This window comes from Arachis duranensis, chromosome 1 (assembly GCF_000817695.3).
Source record: "Arachis duranensis cultivar V14167 chromosome 1, aradu.V14167.gnm2.J7QH, whole genome shotgun sequence".
Lineage (NCBI taxonomy): Eukaryota > Viridiplantae > Streptophyta > Magnoliopsida > Fabales > Fabaceae > Arachis > Arachis duranensis.
The window spans coordinates 49,807,022-49,813,357 of NC_029772.3; the positions used below are offsets into that span (position 1 = coordinate 49,807,022).

The 6,336-nt window shown below is 31.5% G+C and overlaps 1 long non-coding RNA gene across 1 annotated transcript in view; it reads right to left on the reverse strand.

The window, feature by feature from the left end:
• The window catches only part of LOC127745799 (uncharacterized), a 4,389-nt gene extending 3,318 nt beyond the window's left edge, over positions 1-1,071 (reverse strand). The window contains exon 1 of the long non-coding RNA XR_008007373.1: positions 963-1,071. This is a non-coding gene — a long non-coding RNA (uncharacterized LOC127745799). The remainder of the gene's footprint in view (positions 1-962) is intronic.
• Between the last annotated feature and the right edge of the window lie 5,265 nt (positions 1,072-6,336).

The window sequence follows — 6,336 nt, forward strand, 5'->3', positions numbered from 1 at the left end:
GAACGACGCGTACGCGCCAAGTGCGCCTACGCGTGGAGGGTCATTCTGCTAAAAAATTTCTAAGTTAAAAGCTGCAGAATTTACAGATTTCTAAGTTAAATCGTTTTTCACCCGTTCTTCGAACGACATGGACATCCCGAATCCAATTTCATTTCTAAACAAATTTGGCACAAAACAAAGATCCGTAGTCCAAGTTATGTCCCGTCAAAGTATGCCCAAAAACCATATTTTTCATACAAAACCACAAAGTGCCATTTTCAAAACAAGTCATTTTCAACTCTTTTCAAAATCAACCAAAACATGCCAATTTCAACCCTTTTTTAAATCAATCAAAATATACTAAAATCAATATCAAGCCTCCTCAACTCACACATCAACACTTCACCACAAGTCACAAAACATCATCCCACCATTTTAACACTTCCCAATCATATGGCCAAGATACAAACGCATAAACATATCATACATACTTTCTCATCCCAATTTCTAATAATACCATTTCTAATTAACCATCATTACACGCACTCAATATCATACTCACCACCAACATGGTGTCACCCACTATTCAACCTCAATTACTCATCAAGCATATATCACCACATGTATAATTCTCATATATCATACCATCAAGGCATCAATAATCATCATCACATATATGACCACATCATATATCTCAATCATTCAACAACATTAACAATTCAATGCCTATCTTACGGCCTCTGGCCCAATTTCACAATTTAAATTCATAAACCACAAGTCAATACTCATTACCCAATACATCGAATTTTCAATACACCACGCATACAAGGCCACACAATTCTCAACCCAATCATTAATTCACATTACATACCACTATGCATATTAGCACCAACCATTTACACAATCCAAACTTAATCCTAGGGGCATCTAGCCTAGGAATTCTCATCACACCACACGGTACTTAAATGAAACTTAAACCGTACCTCTTGTAGCCAAATCAATTGAGCCTCTTCTTTGGGAGTCTCCACTAACCTTAGCTCCAAGCCTCACCAAAGCTCTTCAAGCAACACCAATCTCCCAATCGTGCACCAAAACCATCAAATGCACTAACATAACCAATATTACATACATACATCAACCTAGGACTCATAAAGATGATAAATCACAAGGGTTTGAGCACTTCTTACCTCATCCCATATGAAGTAGGGATAGAACCCACTTAGAATCCATGTTGGAGTATCCCTAAACACCCAAAATCACAAGATTTCAATACTAACTTCCCAAAAACGTGTAATAGTGGGGAATTTCGAAAACTGGGCAGAGATGAATGGATTACTCACCACAAAACTTAGATAGAAATGTAGAATGAAATGCTCATAACTAATGTTTATATATGTTGGGTCTTGGGCCCACTTAGGCCCGGTTCACTTATTTTTGTCTGTTGGCCCAATTTTGGACCAAAACCTTTAAGATTAGCGCTCCAAATCGCACTTCAAATATTTCTACCTCCCCTAATTATAATTCCTCATTTCTTAATCTTATTTACTCATAATCAATTTTCTCAGCTGCAGTACCAGACAGGTCTCAGCCGGTACTGCCGGTCAAAATTCCACTGCGCGTTTTTACGCAGAAAACTATGTCTTCCGACTCGGAAAAATTCACTGAATCCAAATATCACATTGAAATCATCAAATTCCAATCGCCAAATCTTCCAACCATATTCGCTCCTACTTAACTCATTATTAAATTAATTTCGGTTAGACCGGGTATTACATTATCTTTATTTGATTTTAAAATAAATATATAATTAAAAAATATATTAGTTGCCATATTCAATTATTTGAAACCTTATTCCCTAATACTCAATATTTTATTTCCGCATTCCACATTTTCCTCTTTTCTTTCTCCTTTCACTCACTTTCTAGAGATCTCAAACCCAATCTTTGACCATCACCGCTGCATTTCACTCTTGTGAGACCTCATTTATTTACTGTCTCGCATCCCTAACGCCTTCCTATATCAAGACAATCTTTTATTCTCTTCTTGGTCCAACGAGGATATCTTCTCCTCTGTTTTTGGGATCATCGCTCCTTTTTAACATGGCTTGGCTAGGGTAATGGTAGTTCTTTTCAGTGACAGAATAGGTATAGCTTTGATCAAAGAAGAAATAAGGGAGTGATGAAATTAAGAAAATTTAGCATTAGGATCGGTTGCCGGCCGGTCTTTTGACCACATCCCCCTAAAAAATATGTGCGGGTCTCCCCGCATACGGCTCATGCCATTCAAGGTCCATCTAAGAAAATTCGGGCTTGATTTTTCCGTGTAGTCGATTTACTCAGTGCCCCATGAACAAATTCCATGATCTCGAGAAGAGAAGTTAGACCTTCGGTTAAGAGAGGTCCGTCCAAAAAGAAAAAAAAAGACAGCTCCTTAGCAATAATGGAGATTCCTTGAAGCAATCTATTCCTGTAACAAGTGGTAAATTAGAATTTGAATATCATATCTTTAATTTGAATATGAGATCCAAAATTGGATTATCTTAATTATTTTGTAGGAAATCTTTATAAAAAAAATACTAGATTGAATTTGAATTTTGAATATCAGATGGAAAATTAGAATATCTTTATTATTTATTATGATATCTTTATAAAAAGAATAGATTTTTTTGTTATCTTTGTTACTTATCTCTATAAATAATATTGTTTTTTGTGAAATATTAAACTTAAGCACTCTTTTTCCAAATTTCGCAAATAAGAGGAGCAAAGAGTACGAGTAAGGTAATCATGCTTGTTTTTGTTAAATGAAAATTGGGATTATTAGTCTTTTATAATCTCTTTTTATTAGTTATTTTTTTAGTATAATATGAATAGTAAAATTTATTTGGTTTGACCAGCACACACCAGATGCTTCTGTAACTTCTAAGGGAGAATCAAACATGAACTTCTCTGCCTTGGATGAGAAGGTAACCTATTTTTTTTTGCTATAATACCCAAAGATTCCTTACTTTCTTAGCATATTTTTTTAACATGTTTTTAGTTATCTTTTGAGATGTTTATATTTGCTCTGTTATTACCATATTATTTAGTAACATACGTCTTATTTTATGGAATCTTGAAGCAAGAAAAGGGTGTTACAGTATAAAATTTTTGAATACTACTCCAATTGTTATACCACTATCGGACACTTTGAAATGCTTACTTGATGCCAACTCCTCAATATGTTTGGGTGACAAACTAGTAACAAAGAAGAAAACTCCGAAGTGCAAAGGAAGAAAGCATGAACTATCGGTCTCCGAAGTTAAGGTTTTATGTTTTTTTTTTTTTTAAATAACAACTATTAAAAATTTAGTTATAAGCTTTTTTCTATATTAAATGCATAACATTTTGATCGTGAATTTATTTTTCTGGCGAAGTGACAGATAATTTGGGGGCAATTTTCTATGCATACAGAAGGAATTTTTTTGGATAACTAGCTAATATTAGGGGCTGTCATTGGGATGTTATTAAAGAAGTGATTAGAGATTTAAGATATGAATTGAAAATGTGAAAATCAGTATGTTTTTAAGCAATCTTTAGTAAAATAGATATTAATTTCTATTTAGTTCATAAACTCTGCAACTACTAGACACAATCACACAACTATATTGTTATGAAAAATAAAAAAAGATTGCAATAAATATTTGTTAAAATATGTATATGAAAGATAATTTGAACCAAGGAGAATATTCCATTTTTTCTATCAGTGAATTTATTTCTTACGTATTACACCAAAATAATATCAAAGTAGATCTTGAAGAAGTTGCCACTATAAAACGGGAAAAATGAATTAAGAAAAAATTTTATTCTTTTGAGAATATACAAGTATATTGTATGATTTAAAATTTTTTTCGCTACCTAGTATTTAGCATTGTGAAGGTGACTTGATTCACACTTCATGGTTTATCTTGATTACTTGAAGGTGAATCAGTCTCTGGATGATTCTTTCTTAGAGAAAAGTCAGGATTTTTACTTTAATAAATACTAAAATTTATTTGTACAATTTTGTACACCATCATATTTGTAATATTTTTTACTTTAAATTACACTCAAAGTAAAAATCTCTGCCCTACTTGTTGTTTACTCCTAATTGATTAAGTTTGTGATAGTGATAGACACATCTCTCTCCCTATTATAAATGTAATATTATCTTTAGTAAATAAAGTCTAATAATGCTTAAAATAATTATCATATTTTTTGGATTTGTATAAAGAATTGCATTTTGGGGAGAAGCTTTCTCTAAGTCGTCCATGACTTTACAACAACAATTACAATCCAAACATGGACGGAAATGACATGTCACGTCTAGGTGCTTAAATTTTAGAATAACGTTAGTGTTAGCAAAATTTTTTATTTTTATACACAAAAAAGTATTATGTATAACTTTATGTGTATACTTTTATTAAATAATTAATGTTTACATTATTTTTATAGTGTTTGGACTTTTTATTTCAGCCAACAAAAGAGATAAAAAATTTTGATAAAGAACTGGTCCTTGCTACTTACATCTTTGGAAACAATTTGGATCCAAAGTAAGTAATATTAGTTTATTTCTCATTTTAATTGCTAATTTCTCACGTAATTATTTTTTTAACTTTTTCTAATACCATAATATAATATTCTGATTTTATGATTTTAGGAAAGTGCTTGTTCTAAACAATCTTTATTGTGGCACACGCAAGACTCTTCTGACAATTATACTCAGCAAGTCAATAATTGGTGATGTAAGAAATATTTCTGTAATATTTATTTATTATACTTGCAAAATTATAAAATTTGGATTAGTGTAGCATAACCGTGATTGTCTTTATTCTGTGGTCCTTATCTTAGTTTGTTCGGTACTCACCAAAGGATCGTTTGGGACAAGTGAAAACAAATATGGCAACCAATGGTATTTGTCACTGATATTCTATGTAAGTTTATTAGCAATTTAAAATTTACTCTTCAATATAAATATATCTTCCTACATATACTAAAAATATAATAAAATTCCTCACTTAGTTCAATATTCAACATAGTAAATTATTTTAAGTCCGAAATAGAACCAGTCCGGCACAATGAAATACATCAAGGATAATTTCATGGGAGACCTCAGCGGTTTACACCAGGTTTGTTAATTTCGGTCAACATTCAATTAATTTAGTATAGTAATATTGCATGGCTACTTTTATTAAAAATTATCTTTTGATTGTTGTTGTAGATTTTTGTGCTAAGTTACCTTAATGGTCATTGATTTTTTATAGTGGTTGATTTGCTTCATGAGTCTGTGAGATATATGGACTCGTCCAAACATTGCACATTGTTGATAGAGCATAAGAGTGTCATTACCTTGAGAAGTTTGTGTTCGACAAAAAACTTCCAAGAAACACTTTCGCATAAAAACCTTCAATTTTATAAGTATAAGTTCAATGAGCCAGTTGCCCTGTAACAACATGCCAAATTGTAAGTTTAAAATTTAAATTTTCAAAGTATAAATTCAATTTTCTGGTTGTTTGTTCTTTTATAATATTCCTTTTTTAATGTGTGTCTGGAATTGTGGTGAAGGAATGACCATGGAATTTGGATCGCTGAATTGATGACTCTTAACTACTATTGGAGACTCAATAAGACGTGCGTAAGGAAAATGTCTACGGATTTCATGATGTTTAGTCTAGAGGCACACCAATAATAAAGTTAAGTTTATTCAATTATCCAATATCATTGTTAATATCTATTAGATTGTCAATGATTACTCAAGGATGCGATTGGTTGTGGATTTGGTGTATAAATAGTACAACCTAAAGCGAGATATGATAAAGAAGCTCGCTGTTACTGACTGGAATAAAAAGATGCAGAAATTCGTCCTTCAAACTTAGGATTTTTATGATGCTTCTTATTAGAAATTTATTAACCGTAATGTCTTTCAAGAACACATTTATTTAGTTAAAATAGTTATGGATTGAATTAGGCCACTTTTGTTTGAAGAACAATCTATCTTTATATTTTGTACTATTTAGATATATGTTGATCTTTTTATTTATAATGATTTAAACATTATTTCTTTTGGACTATTTAGATATATATTGATCTTTTTATTTCTTATGCCCATGCCGTTTTATTTCTGACATTGTGGCTTTGTGATGTCACGTGATTTCAGTGTTTTCTCCTACAATAAATTGTCCCATGTAGTTCCTTATAACAATCTCCTCACCAAAAGGTTCATCATAAAAAATTGCATAAACTGATTCTTCATTCTCATGATTAAGTTTCTTCCTTCTCAGTTACTCACTGAGCTTAGTAATGATCCAACTCCTCACTACATATGATAAACTAAAACTAATTA